This window comes from Sarcophilus harrisii, chromosome 5 (genome assembly GCF_902635505.1).
Source record: "Sarcophilus harrisii chromosome 5, mSarHar1.11, whole genome shotgun sequence".
NCBI classification, from domain to species: domain Eukaryota; kingdom Metazoa; phylum Chordata; class Mammalia; order Dasyuromorphia; family Dasyuridae; genus Sarcophilus; species Sarcophilus harrisii.
Genome location: NC_045430.1, coordinates 56,010,354 through 56,027,105, shown reverse-complemented (window position 1 = coordinate 56,027,105; position 16,752 = coordinate 56,010,354).

The following is a 16,752-nucleotide window of genomic DNA, read 5'->3' as shown; positions in this document are numbered from 1 at the left end:
AACTTTTGCAGCTCCCCTGGCTTCCAGTGTGGTGCGGGGTTATTCACTGGGCAACTGCTAATATCTACAGCCCCATAGTGGGCTTTGGCCTAGGGTAGTGATACTTTTGCTGCTCATCCTTTAGCCCCACGACAGTCACTAATCCTCACAGCAGGGTTCTTCGCTGGGCACTTCCACAGCTCTGCTGTGAGACGCAAACCTAAGTCACTTCTGGTGGGGAACTTTTCCCAGAGCACTCCTTCATCGTACCGCTCTTTGCAGCCTGTTGGCAGGACAGCTATTGTCTACATAACTATCCCTACTCTGCAGAGGAAGCTGGTAACCTCTTTGCACTGAAGGCAAAAAAAAAAAAAAAAAAAAAAAAAAAGCCTTTTAAAAGCCTTTTTAAAAAAATGAGTAAAAAAATCAAAAGGACAATTGATAGCTTCTATACTGAAAGAGAACAGGTTTTCAACAGTGAGGAGACTAAAAGCATACAATCTCCAGACAAAATTGCAAAGGGGGATGTAACCTGATTCCCATCAAACAAGCCTCTCATAGAAGAAACTATAAAAAATCTTAAAAGAGAGCTAGAAGAAAAATGGGGAAAGTAAAGAGAAGCTATGCAAGAGAGTAACAACTTCCTGAAATGTGAATTAGAAAAGGTAAAGAACTCCCAGGAAGTGCAGGGAAACAGAATTTGTGAATTGGAAAAGGTAAAGAACTCCCAGGAAAGTAGAATTTGTGAATTGGAAAAGATAAAGTACACCCAAGAAAGTAGGATTTGTGAATTGGAAAAAGAAAATAATTCAATAAAAAAAAATTCGTGAAATGGAAAAAAAAAATTCCATAGAGCAAAACAACTCATTTAAAAATGCAATTGGACATATACAAAAAGAAGTAAAAATAAAAACTAATGAAGAAAATAACTCATTAAAAATCAGAAATGAACAAATAGAAATGAATGATTCATTGAGACATCAAGAATCAGTCAAGCAAAACCAAAAAAAAAAAAAAGAAAAAAAAAAAAAAAGAAAAAAATTAGGAAAAAAAGTTAAATATCCACTTGGAAAAACAACAAACCTGGAAACTAGATCTAAGAGAGATAATCTGAGGATTATTGGTTTTCCCAAAAATTATAATGAAAAAAAACCCTAGATACTATTTTATAGGAAGTCATCAAAGAGAACTACCCAGATGTAATAAAATCAGAAGATAAAATAGGCGTTGAAAGAATTCATCGAACACCTTCTGAAAAGGACCCTAAAATAAAAATGCCAAGGAATATTGTGGCTAAATTTCAGAACTATCAGAGTAAGGAAAAAATATTACAAGCAACCAGAAAAAAAAAACAATTCAAATACCAAGGTGTCAAAATAAGGGTCACTCAAGATCTGGCTGCCTCTGGCTGCCTCAAGGATCAAAGGGCCTGGAATCTGATATTCTGAAAGGCAAAAGAACTTGGAATGAACCCAAAAATAAAGTACCCAGCTAAACTGAGCATTTCTTCCCTAGTAGAAGATGGACATTTAATGAAACAGAAGAATTCCATTTGTTTCTAAGGAAAAAAACAGATCTAAACAAAAAAATCGGTCTCCAAACATAGGACTCAAGAGAAGCAGAAAAAGATAAAAAGAACTCTTGAGAACTGTATTTCTATTGGGGACATACATAAAGAGTACATGTATAATTTGATTTTACTGATATAATATTAAAAAGGGAAGTAGAAATGGAAAAGGGATAGTGTCAGAAAAAGGGAAAAGGGGAGATAAAAAGAGGGAAACAACATCCCATGAAGAGGCAAAGGAAACCTATCATATCTGACAGAATTTAGAGGGGGGGGGGCATTGTGTGAATCTTACTCTCATCAGAGTTGGCTGAAAGAGAAAATAATTGGCATATTTGGTTTACAGAGAAACTTCTCTCACTTCATTAAAAAGTAGGAGAGGAAAAGGGAAAAGGAAAAGAGTAATAAGGCAAGTGTACAAGAAAGGAGAAGGGATTCAAAGGGTGTGGGAAGGATCCTAAAGAGGGAGAGCTGCGTGATTCAAGTGGTGCCCATAAGTTTAATATTGGGAAAGGGGGAAAAGGGAATCAAGAAAAAGAAAAGCATAATATGGGAATAATAAGATGACAGGAAATACAGAATTAAACATTTTAACCATAAATGTGAATGAGATGAACTCTCCCATAAAGTAGAGGCAGATAGTAGACTGGATCAAAAGTCAGAACCATACAATGTGTGTTTACAGGAAACACATTTAAAGCAGGGAGATACATACAGAGTAAAGGTAAAAGGCTAGAACAGAATCTATTATGTTTCAGGTGAAGTCAAAAAAGCAAAGGTAGCCATTCTTACCTCAGATCAAGCAAAAGCAACTAGAAGGAAACTATATCTTGCTAAAAGGTAGCATAGACAATGAAGCAATATCAATACTAAACATATATGCACCAAGTGGCATAGCATCAAACTTCCTAAAGGAGAAGTTAAGAGAGTTGCGAGAAGAAATAGACAGTAAAACTATAATAGTGGGAGATCTCAACCTTGCACTCTCAGAATTAGATAAATCAAACCATAAAACAAATAAGAAAGAAATTAAAGAGGTAAATAGAATATTATAAAAATAAGGTATGATAGACCTTTGGAGAAAACTGAATGGTGACAGAAAGGAGTGTACTTTCTTCTCAGCAGTTCATAGAACCTATACCAAAAAATTGACCATTAGGACATAAAGACCTCAAAATTAAATGCAGGAAGGTAGAAATAGTAAATGCATTCTTCTGCATTCAACAAAAAGCTAGGGATAAATACACCAAAAAGTAATTGGAAACTAAATAATCTCATCTAAAAGAATAAAAAAAAAATTATAGACAATAATTTCAATCAAGATAATGACAACAATGAGACATCATACCAAAATTTGTGGGATGCAGCCAAATCACTAATAAGGGGAAATTTTATATCCTTAGAGGCTTACTTGAATAAAATAGAGAAAGAGAAGATCAATGAATTGGGCTTACAACTTAAAAAGCTAGAAAAAGACCAAATTTAAACTCCCCAATCAAATACAAAACTTGAAATTCTAAAATTAAAAGGAGAAATTAATAATATTAAAAGAAAAAACTATTGAATTAATAAATAAAACTAAGATTTGGTTTTATGAAAAAAAAACAATAAAATAGATAAACCTTTGGTAAATCTGATTAGAAAAAGGAAAGAGGAAAATCAAATTGTTAGTCTTAAACTGAAAAGGGAGAACTTTCCACCAATGAAGAAGAAATTAGAGCAATAATATGGAATTACTTTGCCCAACTTTATGCCAATAAAACTGATAACCTAAGTGAAATGGATGACTACCTCTAAAAATATAGGCTTCCCAGAATAAAAGAGGAAGAAGTAAATTGCATAAATAGTCCCATTTCAGAAAAAGAAATAGAGCAAGCTATTAATCATCTCCCTAAGAAAAAATCCCCAGGACCAGATGGATTTACATGTGAATTCTACCAAACATTTAAAGAACAATTAGCCCCAATGCTCAAAAACTATTTGAAAAAATAGGGAATGAAGGAGTCCTACCACCTTCCTTTTATGATACAGATATGGTACTTATACCTAAACCAGGTAGGTTGAAAACAGAGAAAGAAAATTATAGACCAATCTCCCTGATGAATATTGATGCTAAAATCTTAAATAATATATTAGCAAAAAGACTACAGAAAATCATCCCCAGGATAATACATCATGATCAAGTAGGATTTATCCCAGGAATGCAGGGCTAGATCAATCTTAGGAAAACTGTTATAATAACTGACCATATTGATAACCAAATTAACAAAAACCGTATATCATTTCAATAGATGCAGAAAAACCATTTGATAAAATCCAACATTCATTCTTATGAATACACTTGAGAGTATAGGAATAAATGGACTTTTCCTTAAAATAATCAATAGCATCTATTTTAAAACCCCTATGTAATTTAAAACCATATGAAATGGAAATAAACTGGAATCATTCCCAATAAGATCAGGAGTGAAACAATGTTGCCCACTATCACCATTACTATTTAATATTATATTATTAATACTAATTTTGGCAATAAGAGTTGAGAAAGAGATTAAGGGAATTAGAGTAAGTAATGAGGAAACCAAATTATCACTCTTTGCTGATGGTATGATGGTATACTTGGAGAACCCCAGAGATTCTACTAAAAAGCTATTAGAAATAATTCACACCTTTAGCAAAGTTGCAGGATACAAAATAAACCCACATTAGTCATCAGCATTCTTATATATCACTAACAAAATCCAACAGTTAGAGTTAGAAATAGAAATTCCCATTTAAAGTAACTACCGATAGTATAAAATATTTAGGAATTTATCTGCCAAGGGAAAATCAGGAACTATATGAGCAAAACTACAAAACACTTACCACACAAATAAAATCAGATCTAACCAATTGGAAAAAAAACATTAAATGCTTTTGGATAGGTCAAGCAAATACAATGAAGATGACAATACTACCTAAACTAATCTATTTATTTAGTGCTATACCAATCAGACTCCTAAAAAACTATTTTAATGACTAGAAAAAATAGCAACAAAGTTAATTTGGAAGAGTAAAAGTTCAAGAATTTCAAGGGAATTAATGAAAAAAATCAATGTAGGTGACCTAGCTGTACCAGATCTAAAATCATATTATAAAGCAGCAGTTACCAAAATCATTTGGTATTGACTAAGAAATAGACTAGTTGATCAGTGGAATAGGTTAGGTTCAAAGGACAAAATAGTCAATAACTTTAATAATCTAGTCTTTGACAAACCCAAAGACCCCAGTTTTGTGGATAAGGACTCATTGTCTGACAAAAAATTGTTGAGAAAATGGAAATTAGTATGGTAGAAACTAGGCACTGACCCACACTTAACATTGTACATCAAGATAGGGTCAAAATGGGTTCATGATCTAGGCATAAAGAATGAGATTATAAATAAATTAGAGCATAAGATAGTTTATCTCTCAGACCTGTGGAAGAGGAAGGAATTTATGACCAAAGAAGAACTAGAGATCATTATTGATCACAAAATAGGATATTTTGATTATATCAAATTAAAAAGTTTTTTTTACAAACAAAGCTAATGCAGACAATATTAGAAGGGAAGCAATAAACTGGGAAAACATTTTTACAGTCAAAGATTCTGATAAAGGCTTCATTTCCAAAATATATAGAGAATTGACTCTAATTTATAAGAAATCAAGCCATTCTCCAATTGATGAAAGGATATGAACAGACAATTCTCAGACAAAGAAATTGAAACTATTTCTAGCCATATGGAAAGATCCTTCAAGTCATTATTAATCAGAGAAATGCAAATCAAGACAACTCTAGATATCACTACACACCTGTCAGATCGGTTTGAAAGACAGGGAAAGATAATGTGGAATGTTGGAGGGGATGTGGGAAAACTGGGACACTGATACATTGTTGATGGAATTGTGAATACATGCAGCCATTCTGGAGAGCAATTTGGAACTATGCCTAAAAAGTTATCAAACTGTGCATACCCTTTGATCCAGCAGTGTTACTAATAGGCTTATATCCCAAAGAAATTTTAAAGGAGGGAAAGGAACCTGTGTGAGCAAGAATGTTTGTGGCAGCCCTCTTTGTAGTGGCCAGATGGCCAAATAAATTGTGGTATGTGAATATTATGGAATATTATTGTTCTGTAAGAAATGACCATCAGGATGATTTCAGAAAAGCCCTGGAGTGACTTACATGAACTGATGCTGAGTGAAATGAGCAGGACCAGGAGATCATTATATACTTCAACAACAATACTATATGATGATCAATTCTGATGCATGTGGCCCTCTTCAACAATGAGATCAACCAAATCAGGTCCAATAGAGCAGTAATGAACTGAACCAGCTACACCCAGCAAAAGAACTCTGGGAGATTACTATGAACTACTATATAGAATTCCCAATGCCTCTATTTTTTTCCGCCTACATTTTTGATTTCCTTTACAAGCTAATTGTACACTATTTCAAAGTCTGATTCTTTTTGTACAGCAAAATAACTGTTTGGATATATATATATATATATATATATATATATATATATACATATATTGTATTTAACTTATACTTTAACATATTTAATATGTATTGGTGAACCTGCCCATCTGGGGGATAGGAATGGAGGGAAGGAGGGAAAAAGTTAGAACAAAAGGTTTTGCAACTATCAATGCTGAAAAATTACCCAGCATATGTCTTGTAAATAAAAAATTATAATTAAAAAAAAAAGGAAAAAAAAAAGAAATATCTGTTCCATAGAATTGGAAGAATAAACCATATTGGATCTTTATCATATGTTTTAGATGAAGTCCTATGGGCAATTTAGAAACTACATGAATTTAGCTCAAAACTAAACATGCAATCAGTCACTGCTAGGTGACACAAATTTTTAATTATATGGCAATTTTAACTCACTTTCCATTTTCATATACTGTTTTCTTCTGATGTTCCTGTCATAAGTTTTTTTCCTTTTTCACTTATGAGGGTGAGAAAGCTTAAAACATTTCCAGGTATATATTAACAGGATTTGGTATCACATGCCACTTATTTATCTGAACTTAAGTGATTTCCACACCTGAAATTTGCTCCTAAAAACCTACATTTATCATATTCTGACTATTCATACTCATCAAAACAACTGAATTTAGCATCACCATAATGCCTTATGTACTAAGGCCTTTCTATTCTCCAACATGGTGAAATTCTACTTTAAAGGTGTGTTTTGTTCTGCTTGTTTCAGGCACCAAAATGATTACTTATTGTCTTTGTGAATCCACATTTGCAGCTCACATATTGACCAAGACCTCTCTAACAGTCTCTTGATTACCATAGTAAGAAGACAAATTCTTCAGAGCTAATTTTCACAGTAGTAAATATAAAAAATGGGGAACAGACATGGAGCCAAGATGGCTGAGAGGATACACACATCTATCTAAGCTCTTCCTTGCTCTCAGACTTCTTCTTTCATGAAACAGTCTAGGAATTACTTTTTGACTGAAAAAAAAAAAAAACAGGAATAATGGGAGCACAACACATTACCAAGAGAAGATATCCTTGAAATTCGACAGAAAAAGCCATTTTTTGGTCAAGGGTAAGGACAATTAGACCAGATGCAGACCTCAGACAGGCAGTGAGAGCATAAACAGCTCATGCTGAACAGATGGGGGGAAAGGGGAGAGGGAGAGGAGGGGAGGTGTGGTCTCAGCTATGGAAAATTTGCAGGGACAACTTTACCACAGTGTGAGCTATTTTGCCCCTGCAGCAAGCCAGTAGATCAGCAGAAATGTTATAAACACAGGGGGTAAAGATTAAAACATTAAAACACTAGAGTCTCTTGGGACCTGGCCACACCCACCCAGCACCCAGAGTAGTGACTCAGCACATTCTAAGAGCACAACCGCTGTGCAGATGCAGCGCAGCCATTGCTATCCCACTGCTACTTCACTGCTATTTCCTGTTGTGTAGGGAGGAAGCTTGATAATACCATACAGCCCCAAAAGCAGATTGTAGTTGTTTTTTTGTTTGTCTGTTCTCTTTATTTCTTTTGTGTCAAAATTAGTAAAAAGTTAAAGTGGGCTTTAACTATAGATACCTTCTATACCGATAGAGAGCAGATTTCAAACCCTGAGGAGACTAAAAACAGATTATCTCTAGATGAAACCTCAAAGGGGGTTATGATCTGGTCCCCACTACCCAAAACTCTCATAGAAGAAATTAAAAAGGCTCTCATAAGAGAGCTAGAAAAAAAAAATGGGGAAAGGAAAGGGAAGCTTGGCAAGACGGTCTGATAAGTCATCCTCCTCATTAAAAGATACAGAGCATAAAGAAATCACCTCCCTGAAAAACAGAATTAGTGAATTGGAAAAAGAAAATAGCTCTCTAAAAAATAAAATTGACAAAATGGAAACAATTTCCATTGAACAAATTAACTCATTTAAAAACTCAATTGGACAATTACAAAAATAAATAAAAAAGTAAATGAAGAAAATAACTCATTAAAAATCAGAATTGAACAAATGGAAATGAATGATTCAAGGAGACACCAAGAATCAGTCAAGAAAAACCAAAAAAAAAAAAAAAAAATGAAAAAAAATGTTAAATATCTACTTGGGGGAAAAAACAGACCTGGAAAATAGATCTAGGAGAGGTAGTCTGATGATTATTGGACTTCCTGAAAATTATGATGAAAAAAAGAGCCTAGACACTATTTTTCAGGAAATCATTCAATAGAACTGCCCAGATGTTATAGAAGCAGAGGGTAAAATAGACATTGAAAGAATTCATCGATTATCTACTGAAAGAGATCCCAAAATCAAAACTCCAAGAAATATTGTAGCTAAACTCCAGAACTATCAGACCAAGGAAAAAATACTACAAGCAGCTAGAAAAAACAATTCAAATACAGAGGAGGCACAATAAGGATTACTCAGGATCTAGCAGCAGTCATATTAAAGGATCAAAGGGCCTGGAATCTGATATTCTCAAAGGCTAAGGAACTTGATAAGCAGCCAAGAATAACTAACTCAGCCAAAATGGACATTTTTTCCCAAAGAAGATGGACATTCAATGAAATAGGTGAATTCTGTCTATTTCTGATTAAAAAATGGAACTAAACAAAAAGCTTGATCTCCAAAAATAGGACTCAAAAGAAACATAAAAAGGTAAAAAGAAATCTTGGGAACTATATTTTTGTTATGATTATATATAAAGAATACATGTATTATTTGGTTTTATTGATTCAATATAAAAAAGAAGCTTGAGGTGGAAAGGAAATTGTACCAGAAAAAGGGTAAAGTGGGAGTACTACATCTCACGAAGAGGCAAAGTAAAACTTATATCTAAGAGAAAGAAGGGAGGGGGGATGAACATAGTGTGTATTTTACTCTCATCAATATTGGCTTAAAGAGAAAACTATTAGACATATTAGATTTACAGAGAAACTTCTTACACCTCATTGAAAAGTGAGAGGGGAAAAGTAAAAAGGGAAGGAATAAGCTAAATAGAAAGGAATACAGAATTTGTGAGGAAAAGGGCTATTGACTTCACCTGAAGCATAGTAGATTCTTTTCCAGCCTTTTACCTTTACTCTGTATGTATCACCCTGCTTCAAGTGTGTTTCCTGTAAACATGTTGTTGTTTACAAGAAACACATTTAAAGCAGCATGATATATACAGAGTAAAGGTAAAAGGCTGGAGTACAGTCTATTATGCTTCAGGTGAAGTAAAAAAAGCAGGGGTACCCATCCTGATCTCAGATCAAGAAAAAGCAAAAATTAATCTAATTAAAAGAGAGATAAGGGAATGCACCATATGTATCTTGCTAAAGGGTAGCATAGATAAACCTTTAGTAAATTTGATTAGAAAAAAGGAAAGAGGAAAATCAAATTGTTAGTCTTAAAAATGAAAAGAGAGAACATGTCACAAATAAAGAGGAAATTAGAGCAATAATTAGGAATTACTTTGCCCAACTTTACGAAACAAATTCAATAATTTAAAATGAAATGGAAATTCTTCCTTCAAAAATATAGCTTGCCCAGATTAACAGAGGAAGAAGTAAATTGATTAAACGATCTCATTTTAGAAAAAGAAATAGAACAAGCTATTATTAATCAACTCCCTAAGAAAAAATCCCCAGGACCAGATGGATTTACATGTGAATTCTACCAAACATTTAAAGAACAATTAACTCTAATGCTATATAAACTATTTGAAAAAATAGGGAATGAAAGAGTCCAACCAAATTCCTTTTATGACACAGACATGATACTGATACCTAAACCAGATAGAATGAAAACAGAGAAAGAAAATTATAGACCAATCTCCCTAATGAGTATTGATGCTAAAATCTTAAATAAAATATTAGCAAAAAGATTACAAAAAATTATCCCCAGGATAATACATCATGATCAAGTGGGATTTATCCCAGGAATGCAGGGCTAGATCAATATTAGGAAAACTGTTATAATAACTGACCATATTGATAACCAAATTAACAAAAACCCTATATCATTTCAATAGATGCAGAAAAACCATTTGATAAAATCCAACATCCATTCCTATTAAAAACACTTGACAGTATAGGAATAAGTGGACTTTTTCTTAAAATAATCAGGAGCTTCTATTTAAAACCATCAATAAGCATCATATGTAATGGCGATAAACTGGAACCATTCTCACTAAGATCAGAAGTGTAACAAGGATGCCCACTATTACTATTACTATTCAATATTGTATTAGAAATGCTAGCTTTGGCAAGAAGAGTTGAGAAAGAGATTAAAGGAATTAGAGTTGGTAATGAGGAAACCAAATTATCACTCTTTGCAGATGATATGATGGTGTACTTAGAGAATCCCAGAGATTCTACTAAAAAGCTATTAGAAATGATCCACAACTTTAGCACAGTTGCAGTATTCAAAATAAATCCACATAAATCCTCAGCATTTTTTATACATCACCAACAAAATCTGATAGAAAAGATACAAAGAGAAATTCCATTTAAAATAACTGCAGATGGCATAAAATATTTGGGAATCTACCTGCCAAAGGAAAGTCAGGAACTATATCAGCAAAACTACAAAACTACATAAAGTCAGATATAAACAATAGGAAAAATATTAAGTGCTCTTGGGTAGGCCAAGTGAATATAGTAAAGATGACAATACTCCCTAAACTAATCTATTTATTTAGTTAATCAATGGACTAGCTTAGGTTCACTCACAGGACAAAAAAGTCAATAACTATAGCAATCTACTGTTTGACAATTCCAAAGATCCCAACTTTTGGGATAAAAATTCACTATTTGACAAAAACTGCTGGGAAAACTAGAAATTATATGGCAGAAACTAGGCATTGACCCACACTTAACACTGTACATCAAGATAAGGTCAAAATGGGTTCATGATCTAGGCATAAAAAATGAGATTATAAATAAAGTAGAGGAACACAGGATAGTTTACCTCTCAGATCTGTGGAAGAGGAAGGAATTTGTGACCAAAGAAGAACTAGAGATCATTGCTGATTACAAAATAGAAAATTTTGATTATATCAAATTGACAAGTTTTTTGTACAAACAAAACAATGCAGACAAGATTAGAAGGGAAGCAATAAACTGGGAAAACATTTTTATAGTCAAAGATTCTGATAAAGGCCTCATTTCCAAAATATATAGAGAATTGACTCTAATTTATAAGAAATCAAGCCATTCTCCAGTTGATAAATGGTCAAAGGATATGAACAGACAATTCTCAGAGAAAGAAATTGAAACTATTTCTAGCTATATGAAAAGATGCTCCAAGTCATTATTAATCAGAGAAATACAAATCAAGACAAATCTGACACACCATTACACACCTGTCAGACTGGCTAAAATGACAGGGAAAGATAATGCAGAATGTTGGAGGGGATGTGGGAAAACAGGGACACTAATAAATTGTTGGTGGAATTGTGAATACATCCAACCATTCTGGAGAGCAATTTGGAACTATGCTCAAAAAGTTATCAAACTGTGCATTCCTTTTGATCCAGCAGTGTTACTACTGGGCTTATATCTCAAAGAGATCTTAAAGAAGGGAAAGGGACCTGTATGTGCAAGAATGTTTGTGGCAGTCCTCTTTGTAGTGGCCAGAAACTGGAAACTGAGTAGATGCCCATCAATTGGAGAATGGCTGAATAAAGAAACTGTGGTATATACATATCATGGAATATTATTGTTGATAAGAAATGACCAACAAGATGATTTCAGAAAGGCCTGGAGAGACTTACATGAACTAATGCTAAGTGCAATACGCAGAACCAGGAGATCATTATACACTTCAACAACAATTCTATATGAGGATATATTCTGATGGAAGTGGGTATCTTTGACAATGAGAATATCCAATTCAGTACCAATTTGTCATTGTTGGACAGAAGCAGAAATTAACCCATTAGAAGTTCCACTATTAAATACAGCCATCCTTCTCGCCTCAGGGGTCTCTATCACATGAGCACATCACAGCCTAATAGAAGGGGACCGCAAACAAATAATTCAAGCCCTTTACAACTACCATTGCTTTAGTCTTATACTTCACAATCCTCTAGCTACACCCAGAGAAAGAACGCTGGGAAATGAATGTGGACTACTTACATTTTTGTTTTTCTTCCCAGGTTATTTTGACCTTTCTGAATCCAATTTTTCTTGTGCAAAGAGCATTGTACAGATGTGTACATGTATTTTGTATATCTTAAATATACTGTATTTATAGTACATTACATACATCTTACATACAGTAAGATGTACTGTAACATCTATAACATGTATGAGACTGCCTGCCATCTAGGGGAGGGAATGGAGGGAAGGAAGGGAAAAGTTGGAACAGAAGTGATTGCAAGAGAAAATGTTGAAAAATTATCTGTTCATATGTTCTGTCAATAAAAAGCTATAATAAAAAATAAAATAAAAAATACAAAGAATGGAACAAAACTCAAATATTAAGTAAATGCAAGAAAAGGATCCTATTTTTGTTATTAGTAAGGAAAATTCCAATATTTTGGCATCTATTATTTGTGTCCAATACAATAGTAATACTTTAGCCTATAGTGGATCTTCATAGTAGTGTCTCAACACCATTGTCTCTACTATTCAACACTAGTGTCTATACTATAATCTATGGGATGTACATTTTATATAATCATAATCACCTCTCACAGGATGTAATTAAATTCATATGACTCTGGACTTCTGGACTTCATTTTCTAGTACTAGTGGTACTAGTACTTTCATACTCATGTATGTGTCATACTTCAGTTTTCTCTCTCTCTCTCTTTTAAAAATTTTGAATTTATTTCCAACATTTATTTAAAACTATTTAGTTCCATATTATCTCCTTCCCTTTTGCCCTAACCATTGAAAAGACAAGCAATATGATTATCAGTTATACATCTGGAGTCATGCAAAATATATTTCCATAGTAATCCTGTTGCAAAGAACAACAAACACAAACAGCAAGAAATATAACAAAAATTTAAAATTTGTGCCTCACTGCACACAGGACTCATCAGTTTTCTTTCTGAAGGTGGATAGAATTTTTCATCATATGTCCTTTGGAATTGCCTTGGATCATTTTATTGATCCAGTAGCTGTCTTTCACAGTTGATATGAATTGTTAAGAAGATATAAATTAAGGACAGTTGATCAGAGAAAAAAAATACTATATGTGGTAAAGAGTTGTCATTTAGAGAGTGTTTTTACATGTATTATTTCTTTTAAGTCTCATAATAAGCCTGTGAAATGGGTAATTCAGGCGTTATTTTTCCTATTTTACAGATGAGAAAACAGACTTAGATGCTGCAATTGACATCTTGTTAATCGTGCAGCTAGCAGATGTTGGAAGCATTTTAAATCTAGGTTTTCTTGAGTCTAACTCAGCATGCTACCCACTGTTCCTTTAAATATATCAGATTCCTTTCTCAATTAACATCTTAAAATTGAGGGGAAATTAGATAGGTTTTTAAAATTGCTAGGAACTAGAGGAAAAGAGTAATGGGACATTTGAGACCTCAAAGAGGAGGCAGCCTGGTATAGAAAAAAAAAAGGAGCTAGGTTGGAATTCAAAATGCCTGAGTTCTATATCTTTTTAGCTGTGTACATTTCTGAACAAAACTACTTCACTTCTTAGGACCTCAAATCCTCATCTGAATAATGATAGTTAGCCATTATAATATTAAACAATAATAGAAAAATAATATTCATATAAGTGCTCAATACTTTTCACATTAATAATTTTCTCATTTGATTTATGATCTATAAAAACATTCTGGTAAGATAAGCAGTTCTACAACAATTAAACTTTACCAAAAAAAAAATCCATAAAATTCAAGAAATCAGATTTAATCACATTTGGGATAGGAAAATTTGGCTGCATTTGGGGCCCAGGAGAAGTGATGATTGTTACACATTCTGATGTTTCTGACTTGAAATACCTGGCAAATAATCTCGGATAGTCTCATTCTCTTTTAACTGAATTAACTGGAAGGATATTGAGAAGTATTGTCTTTACTGGATATTTATACAATTATATTTTATTTTGGCTATCTACTTTGACTTTCTTTATGAAGTTAAAGGATATGAAAAAGCCAATGAAATCTACCTTACTATCTAGGTAAAAATTCTCTTCTGACATATTCTCTTATAAACAAATAGCTTAAGTAAATGTTTTACATCTCAATGAATCAATAATGCAAAGGAAAATCTCTTAAACTTCGCATCCCTTTTTACTTTATCATTGTGAAAACAAAGCCTTTTGCCAATTCTAAATGGGGTGAATTGAGACATTTCTCCCATGGGAATGGAAAGAAACAGAGTGAAATTATGTCAATTCTTTCAAAGAAATACAAGATCACTACAATGAAAATTGAAAACCCTTGTAGCTTAGTAAACTCTTAACCAAAAATCTATATTTCTTTGTGAATTGTCAGTAAAATGCAAAATTCTTACTTTCAAATAAAAGAAAAATTTAAATTCTTGTTAAAAACAACCCCAACCTATCTAGCTCATTTCTTACATCCTTTATATGTTAGTGATCTTCATAACTTGGACAATGGAACAGATTTTTGTCTGGGAATAAATTTAGTTTATACACTGTATGATGAGCAATTTTCTTTCCTTAGATACTTAAAGTGCACTGTCCCAAATAAAGTTGATTTTAAAAGAAATGCTGCAGACTAACTTCATCAAACATTTTTTGTGTTTTTTTGATGATGTAAATTTTTGAACATCAATATCATATGGTAAGTTTCAGCAAAATTGTGTCCTGCCAGAAACCTAAATGATAACTTTGCAAGTTCCATTGTATCTTATAACCTATCTATGTGTCTTCTCAAGGGATTATCTATTCTTTTAAAAAAAAAATTGTCAAGCAATGGACAGTTCCCTGTGTTCTGATCCTCCCCCATCATGTTTAGAATTATCACTATTTGTGAGAGTATAATGGCTCCGCTGGGCTACCAAGCTTAGACTGGACAGAATACATTTAAATACTTTTATTGCTTATCTTATCACAAAGAAGTCTGCATCCATTAAAAGGTTAGCCAAGAAAAAATGTTTTTATCTGCTGTTTAAAGAAAATGTTTTTGTTATGTGACTCTGTGGCAAATCTATTTAACAAAAAGAAGACAAAGTCAATCAATTATGAAAAGCAGATTATTCCAGGACATAACAAAAAGGCAGAACTTTAAGCAATCCATATAAAGTGAATGGAAAAGTTCTTTCTGCCTTAGCTTTTTAAGAACAGAAGATAAGAAGTTGTATAATATTCAAATGCAGATACTGTTCAAATTAACTGTGCTCCTCAGAGGGGAATAAACCACTATTTTCTATAAGATGATTAAATTGAAAAACTGGTCTTTGCTAAGCCCTTAAGTGTCCCTTTTCTTGGTGATACAAACATAACCCATTCTTTATCAAAAACAGAGCTAAAGCAGATTATGTAATTGTTCCATTTCCCAACATTTTATTTTATGAAGCTGTTTTTGAGGATGCATAAAAGAACTTCAGGCTGAGTTAAGATTATACTTCTGAGCCTCTAGAAAAACTCTTGTTGCTCAATGGGCTGTGAATATTATGAAATTTTCTCTGAAAGTCTTTTTAAAGATGACTTTGGATTAGTGATATGCTTTTTTTTTTTTTTTTTTTTTTTTTTTTTTTTTTTTTTTTTTTTTTTTTGGTGATATATTTTTAACATTTTTTCCCCCAAGCATGTTCATGGCTTTGCTCTCATTTGATCTTTGAATGACTGGCCATCTAGAGCAAAGAACTCTAGAAATGCACTTGAAAGAAAAATAAGTTCTGTGTTTTCTACTCAAAATAAATTTGGAGTATGACATTATTTAACATCCTACAAGGTGAGAAAAATAGGATCAAGTAGATTCATTTCTGTCAAAATCAAAAGTAATAATTAAATTTAGCCTTTTTGGAGTGAAAGATAACTAAATTGACAGAAAGAGAATTTGGAATCAATAGCACTTTTCTGGAAGCTCATCCATCCATAGGGTGGTTTCAACACAGTCTTGAACATTAGAACAGAATTTTAAAATTTTGATTAAATTTGTTAATTTTGGAAATCTAATGAAATACAATACTATTGTGATTTATTGTCTATTTTCATAATTGAAGGAAGTACTAATTTCAGTAGAAATAGAAAATAAAAATATAATGTTTTTCCTATCTAAGTCCATGGATTCCTTGAAATCTATCCATGAACACTATTATGGAGTTCTCCTTTAATATAATGGTTCTCTCTGGGAGTAGGTTTCTTGGGGAGGTTTTCTGGAGACAACCTTTCAGTTGAAAGTAATAATCACTCCAAATGCAGTCAGATGATAAAAGTTCAAACGTTTATTTTCTCCTTCCAAAATAGCCTGGTTAGTTTTTCTTAGAGGCTTATCTTTCTGCTTGGTTCCAAGAGCTCTTGCAGTTGTCTTTGCCTCTGATTTCTTCAGCCTCCAGTCAGCACCAAGGTGAAAGTTGGAATGAGTCTGACTCTACCTCCAAGAGTGGGTTTGTGAACTTCCTCCCAGAATGCTCTTCTCCGACCCCTGGAAATTTTCCGAAGTAACTAACTTGAAGCTCTAAGAGCTTCTATATATATGATCTCCCAAAGGTTGACTTCTCCCAAGGAAGGGATTAAGAGAGGTGTAAATTTGTATATTTCATACTAAGC